The following is a 17,393-nucleotide window of genomic DNA, read 5'->3' on the forward strand; positions in this document are numbered from 1 at the left end:
CCAAACATCTCCTCTGGAGGATGCAGGTTAGGTCTGAGATGTACTGGGGGCTCACTGAGAGGCAGAAACAGGAATAGGGAGTTGGACTTCAATGATCCTTGTGGGCCTCATCCAACTCAGGAGATTCTATAAATGTGTTTGCAACTCTGCATAAAATCTGAATTCCTCTGCTCAGAAAGGAGTTCTTAAAATGGAGGCCTGGACCTCTCAACACCTTAATTCATCCAGAGATACCTTTCCTTCCAGGGCTCAGTGGCCTGGCTTGCCATGCTGACAGGAGATAAGTGAAAGAGGAGTACTAGTGATATGTATGATTTTAGAAGTTTAAATATCAAGATTCTTGGGCAGCTTACAGAACCAACAAGACAAAATGATGTGGGAAGAAATTCAGCCAATACAGCAGGAAATTTGATGCACTGCATTAGACCTTGTATGTTAAGTGTCACCTGTGTGTAAACTCCTGTAGAAGGGGACCTTCCACTCCCTGTTACAAACCTCAGCCTCCCTCCTAAACATGCCAGACTTTTGTGCCACAGCTCTCTGGTGTAATTTTGGTATTCCCATACATTATAATCTACTTGGCATGTAATCCCTCTCAGGGTTGGATGCATAGCAAAGGAGGGTGTGTTTGCTTATTCAGGAACAGGATGATGATCTCTCTAAGAAGAGGGGGGAACTTTAGTGCAAAATGTGAATAGACCCTCAGATCTCTTCAGAGATCTGATCTCTTCAGAGCAGGAACAATCTGTATCATCTCTTTGGAAAGCACATGACACAACAGGATCTCAGTTGTTTACTGGGACCACAGCAAGTCAGTAATTGTATAGTCATGTTCAGGGGGTACAGGAAACATTTTTTTTTTGCTCCACCCAATGTGCAATTGTAATCATTATTGCTCCTTTGCAAATTTGTGTTGACAGATTTTAATTGGAACAGATTTTTCTGGCAAATCCCCATCATGTTGTAATTAATTAGTTTCCAGGATCTGCTCCAGTCCCAGAGCATTGGACCATGTCTGCCATGCTTCTATGGTGAGTAAGAGAAAGGAAGATCTGGTTTTGTCTCACATTCTGCAGATGAGGGGATTTCCCCAAAAGAGCTCAGCTTTGCTGACCTGAAAGGAGAAGGACTAATACAACAAACCCCAGAATGTTCAGCTACTGAGAGCTGCCTTCCCTGTGGTGCTCCCCTCTGAAAACTCAAACCCTAGATATGCTGTGTGATGCAGGATCCCACATGTGAAAGTTCTGAACATTCTTCATCCACACTAAAAAATTATTCAGTCTTGAGGAAGGAAAAGGTTGAAAGATCCTATCTAATAGAATAGAAACAACACAGATCTCTATTCCTGTTCCTACCAAACCTGGACAGAACTATCTCTACAGCAATAATTCAAATTACATTTGATTGTGGTAATGCCTAATCTAAGTAATGAGTAAAGATCTGTGATTATTTAAAATTTGCATTGTTCATTAAAGTAAGATGCTATGATGCCAATAAGAGATTGTATCAAAGGGCCTTTTCCTTTTAAATTCACAGACCAAAAAGGAAGCCCTGATTACAACTTAGAAAACAGAGAAATAGAAAAAAAGGGTGAGCTAAACAGTGTTTGAAAATTTATTTCAAATGCAAGTTCAGTTGTCATCCTTCCATCAAATGATATCAAATAACTCCACCATGACTTACCTTTTCTGTAGGCATTGTTAAGTCCTTGAGGAGCTGTGGTGAAGGCAGCGCAGGGATTTTCACTCAGGGTCATTCTGTATGTGAGGAGCAGTGATGGACAGACTATCCTGTACATGCTGCATACTTTGGAGAAGCATTCAGCTACCATGGTAATGTGTGTGGGCGGGGGAGAGAGGCAGAACACCTGTGAACTTCACCACAAGAAAGTATCCTGGCACCCCAGGCAACACAAAACTAATTCCTGATCCCACACAGATAATTAGAAATACCAAATCATGAGGTTGTCTTGCAATAACATCATGTTTTCTCTGCTGTGTGTTCACTCCTTGTATCAGACATTCTGATTTGCCTGAACTTTTAAATCATTATTTTGTTTTGATTTTTAATGAACTTCCCCCCTGCCCCCACCCCAGGCTCTCTTTCAATGTAGGTTGAACATATTTGTGCAATGTTAGTGTAAGTTATAGTGGGCAAATGTTACTGTCAGAGTGGTATTATAAAATATGGGTTAGTTCACATGGACATCTGAAAAAGTGGGCTTTGATTTCAGATCACTAACATCAGCTCCACTCATACCTCTGAAAATGAAAAACTTGGGAATCAGGAACCTCAGCTTCTACTGGCTTGGAATTTTACCTACCATTTGGATTTTTTATGAGAAAACATGAGAAAATGTTCATTTTTGTCCAGATCCCCTGTGAAAATCTCAGAAGTAAAGAAGAAACAGTGCCAGTGCTGAAACATCTTCAAAGCTAAAGTGTATGTTTGAAGTTTTAAAAAAAATCACAATGCCCTACATTCAGCCACTGATTTTTAATAAGAAAACTTAATAAAATATTTTTTCTTCATTTGCAAAAGTAAAAAAAAATATGGCTTTGCAATGAAAAATGGCAGCAAGCTGTAGACAAGATTAGAAGCCATTTATGACAACAAGGAGATGAAAGTCTTTGCAAGGCCAGCAGAAGATCCTGCTGGAAGAGACTTGGCTGTCCAAGTTCCCAAGGATCCAAAGCCTTCATCAGAAGGGTGTAATTGATCACATTGGAAGATGAAGGGTAAATATCCCATTTCACCAGCACAATTCCTTCCCTCATCCCCAAGAATTTATCATTTTGCTAATTGCATGCCTTCAATTAACATCTGCAATAGAGAAAGTGATTTTATGTGCATCCAATCCAACAAAAGCAGCTTTTCAGAAAAGAAAAGAAAAGGAAAGGAAAGGAAAGAAAAGAAAAGAAAAGAAAAGAAAAGAAAAGAAAAGAAAAGAAAAATCTGTTTCCACACCTTGGTTTATGTAACTTCCATCTAAGAATCCCAAAGACATGTAGAAAACAGTTGCTTTAGAGCTCTCTCCTATATCCTCATTACCCACATAACAGCACTTTCTGCCAGTTATGCAAAGGATTCAGCACTCAGGGCAACAGCACAAATCCAGGTGTAATGTTTTTCTGCTCACCTGCAGATCACAGAACATCATGTTCCCTTTTTCAGAGGTGTCAACCTGCTAAAAAATGGCTTTTTCTCAGTGCAAGCTGATGCCACTGAGTGCTGAAGGTTGAGACCTGCCCACAACATGTGGAGGGTGAAGCAAGTTGTCCCAGAGTAATTCTGATCTTTGCCTCAGGGGGTCTTGTGAAAGGGACTTATTCTCACTTCTCCTCCAAGTGAGTTCCCCACCCATCCTCCTGACAGCTCAACTTGAGAGGGCTCACCCGCAGGAAATGATTAAACTGATGATTATTCTTGCGGTTTATGCATTGATACAAAAATGTTTCATTGCAAAAAGAAGAAAAAAAAATCTGTGGTAATTTTCATAATAACTTTTTCCTCCTCTTAGATAAACTTGGGCAGGATCCCAATGAAGATGGTTGACTGTGTTGGATAATTAAAGGATAGATCTTTTTCAGCATAAGAGATTTGTGAACATTGTGCAAATATGCATTTAGGCAATTGAAGGCTTGTGCTTCATAGCATAGGCAAATTCCTGGACATCTGCAGGGGATAAGGCCTAGATCAGCCAAAAGGAGTGTTAGAAGTCAGTGCAGAACACTTTCTGCCTGGGCTTCACCGATGTCAAACACAGCTGGAGCATTTTGCTGAAATCTCCCTGGAACCAATGTTATCTCACCTCATCAAAAAGCTGTGCATTGTTTGTGTTTTCCCAAGACTTTTCCAGGGGAATAGCCAGCCAGCAAGGTTGAACTGAAAAATTGGGAACTTCTCCCAAGAGGAGAGAAGGTGGGAGAACGTTTGGGAATGTGTTTGGTAGTTTTTGAAGTGTGGCAGTGGTGTGGAGTCAGAGGTAGGATGCTTTAGAGGGCACAAAGGTGGTACTTTCACCAAGAACATTTGGCTTGAAAAAGAAAGCTGATTCCAAATTGGAGCTCTTCGGTCTAAGAAATGAGCTGGGCCCCTCCCAGGAATTTCCCTGGAAGATTCCCACCTACCTCTGAGCCAGAGGTCAGAGAGAGCCAGAGATCAGTCAGTACCTCACCCTTAGTCCTGTTTCCTACTCCTTCTGTGAAGGAGTGAACTGGCTCTGAGGCTGTTCCCAGACCAGTTCAGGTGACAGCTGAAAGGGTGTTTGACAGTGCTTTTAGCAGCATTAGACTGACAGGTACAGCAGGCCCAGGCAGGTGGGAAATCACTGACTGGACCAACGAGTTCTCAGAAGCTCCTTGTGACCTCATTCCCGTCTCCTGATTTCTTGTTGGTTGTTCCTTTTCTTCTCTCACCTGCAAAAATATATAAAAGGTATAAAAGGTCGGGCTGAAGAACAAGAAGGGTAGATCCTTGCAGCCTCCTGAGGTGATAAGGTGATTTCAGATGCACAAAGCCTTCTGAAATTGTGTGGAGACACTCTGTGTATTGTGGCCATCTTGTCTGCAAGATATGCCATGACAGCTACCCAGGAGCTCTGGGCAATGTGGGAATTGACATGATGCCTTCTGTGGAAATAAAATCTCCTGGCAGGAGCTTGTGGTCCCTGCAGAGGCTGATCAAAGCATCATTTGGGTGATAAATGAAGCAGCCAGCAGCTGTCTTGCTGCTAGCCCTATCCCCTTGCACACTGGCTGACCTTTCCAAGGGCTTCCAAGGAAAGGATGAAACAATCTGGTGATTTGCCTTTCTAGTAATGTGTAATCTTTTTTATGTTTTGAGGTTAAAGTGCCAGTGTGTAGAAAATCTGTGTGAAACCTTTTTGTGTTAGTTTGCTCTTTTCAGAGCTGAACTCTCTCCTTTGATTTGGGAAAGAAAATGCTTAAGAAGTTTCAGGGTCAGGACTGAGCTTGGGGATAAGCAGATGAGCCACAAGAAGGTAGAGCTCGACAACCACATTTGCATTGTAAGAGTGCTCAAGAGTCCCTGAGATTCAGCAGCTCACCCAGCCAGAGTCTTAAAAAGAAAGAAGCTTAAAAATCAGACAGAGCCCTACAGCAAGGTCTCCTAAATGTCATGTGAGTGTCCAACACTCACAGACAGACACCATGAAATATGAAAGTAAGGAAATAAATATTATAAATATGGTTATGGAGCTGTTGTTGTGCTTGAACAATTAATGCTGGTCACATCACACTTAGAAGTATTCTGCAATACTATAAAAAGTGCTTGCAAATTCAGTTTGGACTGTAAGTCACAACCTATTTTCACCAAATCAGTTTACAAGCCTCTGATATATGTCTTAACTTATTGATAAAACACATACTGCTTGAAGTGGGTTTTTTTTATTTTACTTCTCTCCAAACCAAAGAGCTCCTTAGGAAAGTGTTGCCAGGTATATTACTAATGTATGTCTTGCAGAGACAATTTCAGGAATGTTCCGATTCCTGCTTTCCTTTTTTGTCCTCTCAGTAGGTTTATCAAAAGATGACTTGAAGAGGTGGAGTCTGAGATAAAAGAGAATATAAATCAGATTATGAAAGTATATTCAGGGGCCTTTCCTTAACTGTTCCAATTCTGTAATATATTTTACCCCAGGAAGTAACTTGATGAGTAAACCTTACATCATACTCAGAACCACTAATTTTGCCTGAATCCCATGTTGAAAAGGGGAATTATCCACTCTAAAACTTTATCCTCATAATCTGACTTGCATTTTAAGAGGTAATTCATCTTTTCCTTAGTCTGCCTCCAACAAAGGTGTCACCTGTTGTGAAGTTTAAGGGCTGTGTAGAGATGACTCAGAGCAATAAGCCCATTCTCTTGCAATTCTTTAGAAAGGGGATTTTCTTGACACTCATCCCACCAATTAAAACTCCACTCCAGCAGAATGTGGTAGGGTTGTCCCATTTTATCTTTCCAGATTGGTTTCCTAAGGAAGTGAGAAATATGACATTACATGCTCCATATGTCTGTTTTTCTCTGTCACGGCCTCCTGCCCCCCCTGCCTGCCCAACAGTGTTAAAATCTGCTGATTTATTTTAACCACAAGTGAAAGAGTGGAGTTCTCTTTCCAAAAATATCAAGCTGCTAGAAATGTCATGGAAATCAGAGGCTGCATAACGTCAGACAATTTACAGCACAAACTCACTCTTGTTAGACAGCAAAGAAATTTAGCCTTGGATGTTCATCTGTAGGAAACCAGGTTTCACTTGTTCTGCTGCTCCTAGAAATACATGTTTGTATTATGGAGAACAATTATGTCCAGAGATCACATTTTGCTATCATGCTTGTGTTTAAAAGTTAATTCCAACTGTCAACACTTCAATTTGCAGCCAGAAACCAGGAGTGCTAAGACCTCCTCTCAACATCAATCTGCCCCAAATCCTGGGGGGTGTTTCTTCTTCGTTTTTGGCTACAACACTGTGCAGGTTTTCATACAATTTTTTCATTCACAACCTTAGTCTAGCTCTGAAAGAGCCATTTTGCACTGTCATCCCCTGCTTTGGATAGCTGACTTCCTCCCGGAAAGCTTTTCAATGCCTTTCCAGTAATGGCAGGGGAATTATGCACATTGTGTTTGGCTGTTTGGCTTATTGGTCCTAGAAACTTAGACTTATGTGGCTCCAGTACTTTCACGAAATTCCAAGTTTTAAAAGCAAGTTCTTTCAGCTATATCTCCAAATGGAATCCTGGGCTTTTCTTGTCATGTAGAACACTGAATAAAAATACAGGTTCTCTCTGTTAATTCAAAGAAAGCCAGAGAAAGGATTTTGTCCAAGCAGATGCTGTGACAAAATGGAACAGACAAATCATGTTAGACCCTATCTAACATTATTCTGATTCAGGCTTTGTCTGTTTTCTCAAAGCTGACATACTGCCAGGTTAAACATCCAATTATGTGCCTGTGCAATGGTGAATCTGTATTTGTTATCCATCAGAAGTACTGTTTATAGGAAACCTAGTAGTGGGCATCAAGACTGGTGGAATCATGGTCCTACCAGGCTTTTCTTCAGTTACATCTCTGCTTCTAAAGGCTTTCAGCCCAAGGAGTGACTCCTGGCACTGCAGAGAGAAAAGCTCAAATCTATCCTTCTCCAAAGTCAGTGTGCCTTGTCCAGTGCTTCACAATAATTTCTTGGTCCCTTCTGAGCCACATGTAACATCTCTCTAACTCTGAGATACAAAAATTCCTTTATTTGCTTGTTTCAGGTAGTTTTGCATGAAAAAAGCTACAGATTGTGTGGTACTCAGTAACAGTCACCATGTTTTTTTCATTAAGCATGTTTCATCTTGGGGCTTGGAATGAGTGAAAGGTTTCCCTGGAGAGTGTCCAGGGAGCTGGACAGCATGCTCCTACTTTCTTAATGGCAGGGCTTGCTGCAAAAAGCTGCTTCTAGAGATGCTCTGAGATTTTTCTGAAGGAATTAGCTAGTCCAGTCCCAAAGAGATCCCAAGGGAAAGCATCACAGACAACTGAAGAAGCAGGATCTGACACTAAACCAGGGAGCTCAGCTATTTGGCAGTGTAGATGTTCCTACTGCTGTTATTTTCAAACCAAATCTGTTCTGTGTTGTGGAGCAGTGGGAGATGACTCTGGGCATGCTGCTCCCGTTCACAGCAGGGCTGTCTTGTAAGTACAGCAAGGGGAATTTTAAGTGATCTGCAGGATTATTCAGTTAATTTTTGGTGAGGACAGCTGGGTGACTTAGGTCCTCTCAGCAGGGAGCAATGTATGATTTCACTCTGCCAATAAGACAGGCACTTTGCACTCCTGATGAGACTCTGCAGTGATTCTGTGACTGTGTTTCCAAGAGACTGCAGAAAAATAGGAAAATAGAAGATTTCCTGCAATGATGCAGGGGATCTACAGATGGGACTTTCACTGACATGAGGGCAAAATATTCCATGGGATTTGAGCTGAAATCAGATGCCATGATGGAGACATCTTGACCTATAAACTTCATCTTTGACCTGAAGGGGTTATTTGGCCCAAAGTGCACTGGGGTTCACAAAGGAATTGTACAGCAAGTGTCTTAAACATAATCAGGTTGTTTTCACTCAAAACCACAGCAAGTGGACTTCTACCTCACAGATTTATCATCCAATTAAATGCCCTCTCCAGCTCTTCTTAAGGGAGAGACACCCTGGCAGTTGAATTTCCTTTTGATTGCATGTGCAATGCACTAAATGACTATTAGAAAATTAGGGGCTAGATTTAGGATTTAGGACATTAGAATGCTCAGAATCAGCATGACTCCATGGCAAATTAAAATGCAGCATCATGCCAAACAGTTGGGACCTGCTCCCTTGGTCCAAGTCAAGTCATGTTGTAACACAGGGCATGCCCTTATCTTTTATTTGGAGGTGTGGGGCTGAAAAAACATACCCTGCTGTCTCACACAGCAACTTGAGTGCCCTGAGAGCTCACTGAACACTGATGCTATACATTAAAGCCAGCAAAAACCTCGCAGAAGAATTCCAGCCTCATGGGAAATATTATACACAAGGATGTTTGAGAGCTAGGGCTGAAGGGTTTAGTTTGATGTCTTAATTGGGACCTGATGCACAGCTGCCACTGGGTTTCTTTGCTCCCTGATGTTCATTTCTTTTGCTTGGCAGATACTCTGCAGACAAGCAAGCCTTCAAAAACTGAGGAAACGTGTTCTAGGTGAGGGTCTAACAGGTTACATCCCAGAAACCTCTGAAGGATGCGCACACTTAAACAGACTTTCCCACTGAGCTATTAGTAGTCTAAAGTCAGGCAGAGTTTTCTTTGGATGAGACATACGTTTCTGCCCCTCTCCTGATCTCCAGGCCCAGTCCAAGAACACTTGGGTAAATTTTTTCTCCTTTTACAGAGTTCTGTGACCTGCAGATTTATAGCTGCTTCAGAGAAATGGGTGCCAAAATGACTATGGCATATTGGGAAATTCCATTCCACTGAGAGAGTGCAGATTTTTCAGGAGATGGTCAGAGCTGGTCCAAGACTTTGAAGAGAACACAATCAACTTGAATGCCAACTTCTTTATTTCTTTTTTTCCCACTCCTTTTTCCAGAAAGCCTAGGAATTGATTTTCAGAATTTCTTATGTCTACATGATGATGACACAGGAAGAAACACAGAGAATTCCTTGTGTTTGCCATTAGTGTAAAATTGTTTGCATCATGAATGATCAATATCTGTCATATGAGAGAGGGTTTTTCAAGGCTGGCTTTCAATCTTCCTTCAAAATTCTTCCCCTTGCCAGATTCACCACTGAGCCCAGCGCCATGTGGATGTCTGAATGATAAATATGGAGTGTGGAAATTCACCTGCTCCAAAGTCATTGTGTCTAAGTGACAAGTAAGTGCAAAAAGAGACATTGTCAGACAGAATAAACCTTCAAAATGGAAAAGCAAAGCACAGAATTCAGGGGAACATCTCTCTGCCTATGAGTTAGACTTACCCTAGAGAGATTCTCTGCCTGCAGCCTCAACATCTGGCTGCTCTAAAATGTTGGTTTGGGGCCATTTTAGTAGTTGTCATCCTCACATTGTGTATTCCTTATTTCCACAGAAGCATTCTTCTGTCTCGACTATTTTGGTTTTACTGCTTCCTGGGGTCATATTTCCCCATATGACTTGTGGCCTGGTCTCCTCCTGGTTCCTCAGTGACAAAAAGGAGATCAGAGCTTGGGCATGCACCAAGTCTCCCCACAGTACTCTTGGCTTTCTGTCCCTTGGAGCAGTTTCATTCACCCAAGAAGTAGTGATACTTGCTTTTTGCCTTTGCTACCAAAAAAAATGACCACCCCAGAGTAAACTTCTTCTCCAAAAGAACCAGACTGTTTTATGAAGTCCTGGAAATATGGACCTGAAAATGCCAGCTGGCTTAATCAGCTGGAGTTTGCTCTAAATCTATTTTCTTCTTCTATACCATATCTGTAGTAATGTGTCCAGCCTCAGTCTCTGTTTCTTGGCATTCTGTTGTAATGGGGAAAAGAAATTTACCAGAACACACTCTCCAAAGCACGGAATTTCTTTTAAATTTATTCTTTTAATAAAGTCGGAGATGAAAATTTGGGGAAACAATGGTGAAACATGTCCAAAATGTCAAACCATGGAGCAGGCTGAGATGCTGAGATCCAGCTGTGAAATTCCACAATGGATCTCCTCTCAGAGATCTGCCAGAGAGGAGCTGGGCTTACAGCTACTTACAGCTTCAAGTTAACTCTACACTGGAATTTGGCACAAAAGGAAAAATGCCCCTTTTTCTTGCATTTCTAGCATTTTCCCAGCAGGGACCAGTGGCCAGTAGCCAGGTTTCAAAGAGAAGTATGATTGATGGGTGAATATGTAATTGGGAAAATATCTTGCTGCTTCCTCATGTCTAATTCCCACTGCTTGTGAAGGCTGCATCCCAAGGTACTGCTGGGAATAAACAAATGAGTTTCCTTTCTTGGACATGTTGGTGCTTATGAGATGGACAGCTCAATGTGAAATCACTTCATGCTCATTAAGTGCTGATTTGACATTTGTATACAGAGGTACATAAGCAGAGCTTCCCAAATAATCAGAATTCATAAAGACTCATTGTTAGCAGGGGAAAATAATGGTTTCCAGGGATCAGGTCTGCTGTGGGTGGAGATCCATCTAAGTCCTGGATGGTCCTTCTGGTGTCACTGAAAGTGGGTCTTTCTGGATTCCTGCTGTGGCTAACTCCCCAGCGAGGTCACACTCTCCTGGCAGAATGCAGTGGGGTGTTTGAAAATTGTGGTGGGACAGAAAGTGGTTGATATGTAAAGGATAGTTCTGTTGCATTCTGCAATTGTTTTTAGTGTGTGGTTGAGGCTTCTGTAAGGTTGGGCAGTATTTTATACACCAGGATTCCACAGGGGATAACATCAGCATGGATGAGTGAAGAACCTGAACATCTGAATGAATGGTAAAAGACGAGGGACAATGAAAACTTTGAATGAACATAGGAGCAATGAAAACTTTCTTGATGCCCATCTATTTTTTGAGGGCAGTTGGTTGATGGGTTGTCTCTTGCTAAAAGGAACAAATTTGGATGATTCCCCCCAAATCATTACATCTTCCATTACTTTAAATGAAATTTCAAGACCAAATGAATAAATGAAAAAACACACAGGAAGGAGCTATTAAGGGATTTTTTTTCCCCCATTGTGATTTCACTATTTCTGCAGTGAATATTTGGACATGCAATTTCTTTTTAACCTGCAGATTCATTGAGTGCCAATGATTGGTTGCAAAGCAAGACACTGTTCAGATAGCCAGTGCTTTGCAGATGTTATCCATTGTTGGTGATGCTGTCTTGAGGTTAACTACAAAATAATAAAAAAGCAGCCTCAGAGAGAGTCAGAGAGCCCTTGGGAATGGTAATGCAGAGCAGAGCCTTTCACCCCGAGGTCAGCAGGTCAAACCCATTCCAGATTGGGAGTGACCAGCAGTGATTACATGTCTGCTTTCAGATTCACAGAGAGGAGTTGCAAAATGTTGCTTTTATTAGTGCTACTGGAAGGCCATTCGGGCACCTATATAACAAATCCTGCTGGTCTGTGTGATTCTAACGTGACAAAATGTCAGTGAATAAATACTTTATACATGTCCACAAATATGGGGTTATTTACAGAACAAAAATCATCAGAGTTGTCATCATTTCCCCTTTTATAGGTCAGCACAGCAGAAAGATCAAGGATGCAATTGACTACAATTAAGGACTTTATTCTTGCCCTTGGGGTCAAATTCAGAACATTCACAGCTCCTGGCACAAAGCTAAGTCACTCTTCCTGGGTATTTCACTAGACAAATTTATCATCAAAAAGTGTCCAAGCACCTTAACTCAAGGCAAATTAAACTGCACACAGATGGAAAGAGCAAATTGAATAAATTGATTCAAAGAGAAAAACAACAAATAGCAATTAAAAAATGAAAAAGCGGATAATACAAGAAAAACTCATCAGACTCTCTAAGTCTGTTAAGGACAGTGCTGACACACACACTCACCTTCCACAAGAAGCATAGCTGCAGGCAGTGCATTAGACATGTGGAAGAAGTACTGCATGAAGTCAAAGAAAATCTAAGATTCTCTTCCTCTGCCATAAATCATAGTGCGTGGGGATTTTTTCCCCCCAAGGAAAGGTGGAAGATTGATTTTTTTCACTGTAGGGCTGCATAAATTAGCTTCTGATTTTCAAGAAATGGCCCCGTGTCTGAATTACGTGACACGCATTATGTTGGCATTTTCAACATGGGCAATAATACCTAAACCCACTCCATCCCATGACCCTACTCTCTTCTCTTTTGCCCCATCCCTTCTCCCTGATTGCTCCTTTTCAAGCAATTTCTCCTAACCAGCTTCTGTTCTTGCTTTTCAACTGAAATTTGTGGCTGTGAAAGATATTAACTTCTCTGAGGTGGCAGATGAATGAAATTCACTCCCACCACGGCCACAGTTTAGGATGCCAAATATTTTGGTCTCATTAAGTGTACCCATACCATACAAAGCAACACTACGCAGATATACTGAGCATGGCAGTGGTATTCTAATAAGTGATGTGATTGGATCAGACTAATTAATCTATCTAGAAGCTAAGCATGATGCTGACTTTGCACCACAGTGGGATCTGGTTTTGGGGATTGTGCATTGCTCATTGCCTACGAGAAACAACGCAAGATGAGGGAGAAATTAGTATGAAGGAAGAAAACATAAAAAGTAATAAAGGCACAGGTGAAGATAGGAGTTTCAGGAGGAAAGGAGTAGGATTGCCAAAGCACAGATGACATGGAAATCATAGGCTGCACTGAACCAGGAATTAGGAAATCTATTGGACTTTCTGCCATAAAACAAGTGGTGCTGATGGGCCATGCTGTGTGGTCAGTCCCATCTTTGGAAACATTACTGTAGGGCCCAGAACTGCAAGAAGGTTGTCAGCTTTATAACTACTCCTACACCAGTGTTTGTGAGCTCTTCCTATTGCAAGTCTTGACCAAATACTGAGCACAAAATTTCACGGTTTGCAACAGCAGAACAGTGATGGAATTGTTTTCTAACATAATTTTCACTGTAGAGAAAAAGAAACTGGTTTTCTCCATCTCAGGGGTTAAAGTAACTCTCTTGAAGACAGTGGTGCTCTAACAGTAGGGGCCTTGAGTCTGTGCCTAAACAACCTGCCTTTATTAATTATTCTCATCTATCACATCTATGAGGACAGTCTCTAAAGGAAACCTGTTAATTTTTGGTGCAGACTAATATGATTAATGGGCATCTCCAACCTAGCTGGTGAACCTCTCCCAAATTAATTTCATCCACTTCTTCACCTCTGCATAAGCCCCACTGTAAGCCAAGCTTCACTATGGCCTGCAGTTTGCACTAGGCAATGGTCTGAAACATTTAGGGACTTTCAGGTGATTTCCATCAAAGATGGCTTTCTTTGAATCCACACCAGCTAGGAGCTGGCTGTGCCACAGCAATGTATAAAAGAAATTGTTTAAGAGCAATGTATTTCCCTTCCTGATCTTAAATTAATTTGGTTTCTTCAGATCTTCATGGTGGTGGATCCACCTCTGCTGAATCAGCCATGGGAACCGTGCCCTTTCTCTCAAGCTCTGCAAGCCAGTGCTGCCTCTCCAAATCTGGCAGGACAAAGTGGTCATGCCCATGTGGCTGTTTCACTGCTCCAGCCTCAGCTCTGCCTAACTTCCCTTCCTCTGCTGCAGAAGGGGCAGCTGTTTAAGGAGCTTTTTAAATCTTGAGTTTAGAGAAGCACAGACAAGGTAGAAACAAGATTACAAGGTCACAGAGGTGAGGGGAGTTGACCCTACCTGAGAATGGAGGAAATGTGAGTTCAGAGCTGATGCTCTGGGCTGCTGACCCTGCTCTGGGAGCTGTGGGACACAGGGCTGCCCAAGAACACCCCCTTTCAGCTCATTTCCCTCCCCACCTCTCAGGAGCCAGTGCTGTGAAGATTTACATGTTTTCTTATTGGATGTAACTCAGCCCTGTTCTCTGCTTTCTGACAGAGGGCTCCTATGGACTCTAGTAAATGTGGGAAGCAAAATCTTTTGGAGGGCTGCTTCTTTGTGGCTGTTTGCTGTAATAGGTGGAGATTTTAGCTTAGGAGTGGATCTTCACTGTTTGGGAATGGTTGTGTTTGGTTGTTGTGTTGGTTATGCTGGGTTTTTCTTTTGTTTTTTTTTTCCCCCCCCGTTTTGGTTTTTTTTTTTTCCCTGTGAGGTTGAGAAACAGAGCAAGGAATATTTGAATACTCTTCAGCAGGGAAATATGCTCTGCTTGGCTGAAAAATCTCATGAAAACATTTCTGTTTACACATGAGATGAGGGAAAATGGTGAGCCTTAATTTGTATCTCAGCTAAATGATAAAATATATCTAAACTGAGAATTACATGTTAAGTGGTGCCTGCTTGCTGTGGTAGCACATTATCCCTTAACTGTCCATTGGATTAAACTCTTTGCAAGGAGAAAAATTCCATTTAGGAGAACAGCAATCCTCCAAGAAATTGAACTAATGTTTTTATTTTAAATTTCATGAGTTCTGTAGAAAGAAGTCCCTCTGAGCCCAACATGGAGAAGATATCATTTGAGAAATGAAAATCAGTGGAAGTGCTACAATAAAACTGTTATATTGCATAACCATAAAACTTGAGGCTGTCGTGTCTGTTCAAAGGCTTGTCCCCTATCCTGAAACTCTTTAAAAGAGAAGATATTCCATTAAATTGAAGATTATTTCAATAACCTTCTGGTTATGCACTGCTCTCCCCATTCTGATTACACTAATCTTGCTTCAGTAGGGGGTTAGAGAAATTAATTCCTGATATAATGTAAGAGAGGAAATCTTGTGTAGTTGAAGTCAGGGTGACCTGATGAGTTCCTTCCCCTACCCAATAAACATTCATTTTACGGTCAGAGGGAACTAAGTGTTGGGTGGATCCCAAAGATGCAAATGGAAAACAATGCCCCAGCCCCTCAGACTGGGCCCTTGAGAGTTTTTTGGTTTTTAAAAACAACAGAACTTGCTTAGCACTTTCCGGCTTTGAGAGCCTATGGCTGTGATTAATTCCTCTGGGCAACCTGACATCTCTACTATAAATTCCTGTTCACGAATGGGTACAGCTGGTATCTACAGAGTGTAATTCAAGACTGTAAACTAACTATTTTACTGATACAGGTGTTCTTTTGAAAGCTTCCCAATGGTATAAAAGACCTTCTTGGCCATGAACTTGAGTAGGCAATATTACATCCTTCTCTTCTGCTCCAATATATCTGGTAGAGATAGCTCCATTTCTCCTCACTGCAAATTGGTAAACATCCTCTCCTTTGCACGAAAATTGCTGAAGGTGCTCCTTTTTGTGTCTTTGAGTGACCAGCTCTCCATATTTTACCTTTTCCCAAACAAATGTTTTTCATACTTTGGGTTATTATTTCTCTGAACCATGACGATGTTGTGGGACAGGACTTTTCAGCTTGTAAGCATTTAATTTTTTCCCCTTCTCTCCCCAAATATTTGGATAAATTGGACCTAAAATTATTCTCCTTTTAATTATTTAATAAATCAGAAGTTCCCTCGTCCCTCAAGTGCTGTGGGAAATTATAATCCCTTTATTTTCTGAGGAATTGGCAGCAGCAGTTGTCTGCAAGAGCCGAGAGATGTCTCATTTTACAGAGCAGCTTCTCTGGGGCTCTCGTGGTCCCCTGTCTGTAGGACAGACCCATTAACAGAAGGGCTACAGCCAAGGATCAGCACATTGAAGGTCTCCAGCCTCATCAGAGACTCCCAGGAATCTGGGCACATTTCCATTGGAAGATTGCCGTGGAATCAATAAAATTTCATTAAAGCAACGCTCTGCCAAATGTAGCATATAAGGCTCAATGAAAAAAAAAATTCTGGCTCTCATAGTTTTCCCAGTACAATTCTCTGGCCCATACTTTCTATTTCTACTGCCTCCTTGCCCTTCCTAGTAAAATTAGCTATTGTAGACAATGGCTGTAAACAAAAGGACAGCTAAACCATTACCCAAAAGCCACTAACTACTGCAGTGAACCCAAGTAATTCACAAATAATTTCAAAAAATTTATAGCTTGAACAAATTTTTCCATAGTATTCAGTTATCAATTGCAGACTTCTCTGCACTGCTATTTTTAGGAAAGATCAGCCTATGATAGTTTTCTTTTTATGACTCGTAGTGCTAAAAGAGGTTGTGGAATATTCTGTCTTTAAAGGATGACTACTGCCCTGGGAGATCCCATCACAGTCCTTATTTGTGTTAGCAACCTTAGAAAAACCAGTGAAGCCACAAATATTAATAGCAGAAATGCAGGTATAGAAGGATGGAAAAGGTATGAGAAGAACCATATTGGTCTGAATCAAGAGAACATTCTTTACAAAGGGGAGAGAAGGGGTTGGCTCTTCTCTGAGCCAACATCTATTTTCCCAAAATAGATTATCTGATCTATAAACTATCTAAACTTTCTCTTATTAACAACATGGTATAACTGCTTTACTCTACAGCAACCACACCATCAAAACCCCTTACTAGATTCCATGACTGGAAGCTGTAACTTGTCAGATTCAGTATAAAAATAAAATGCAGAACTTCAGTTTTGCAAGTAATTGCAGAACTGGAATTCTGTATCTGAAAGTATTGGGAATTGTGTCTAGTTTGGTGTATGGGTGCTAGGATTGAAATGTTTTGTGTTTTTTCTCTCAATTCAGATAAAAAATTCTAATTATAATGCAAGAAATCTGGAAGGACATGGGATTTTTATTTGGCTGGTGCTTTGTAGAAAAGGCAGATTAGAACAGTCTCTTCTAGATCAAAGATTTAAAGTCTATGAAATGATTGCAGTACCCATGTTATGCAAACTGTTGATTCTTGCATTTTCCAAAGCCCTGGGGGAATTCAGTCATAACATTTCTTCACCTATTTGCTGAAAGGATCACTATGATCACACCAAGCGAGATATACAGGGATAAAACAAGAAAGAAGATATAATGCATAAAAAGAAGCAGTAATTACTTTCCCCCTGAGTTTAACTGAATAAAAGTAATGGATCTTTTATTTTTTTACCAGTAGATATTTTTACAAATAGACTTAAAATATTTCTTTTTAGATTTGTGGCTCCAACAGCTGCAGCTGAAACCAGAAATCAGCAAAGCCCCTTGTTTTTATTGGCGCTGAAGTGGCTTGTTGAAAATGGATTGGATTACGGGGATCAATCAGCAGCAGGTCGAGGATGCAGAGGGAACTCTGCCAATGCAGCGGGCTGCCAGGAGCAGTGAAAATCCTTGGGCTAGTGGCAACTCC

This window comes from Melozone crissalis, unplaced genomic scaffold, assembly GCF_028551555.1.
Source record: "Melozone crissalis strain CALT ecotype California unplaced genomic scaffold, PUWL_Pcris_2 ptg000045l_1, whole genome shotgun sequence".
Classification (NCBI taxonomy): domain Eukaryota; kingdom Metazoa; phylum Chordata; class Aves; order Passeriformes; family Passerellidae; genus Melozone; species Melozone crissalis.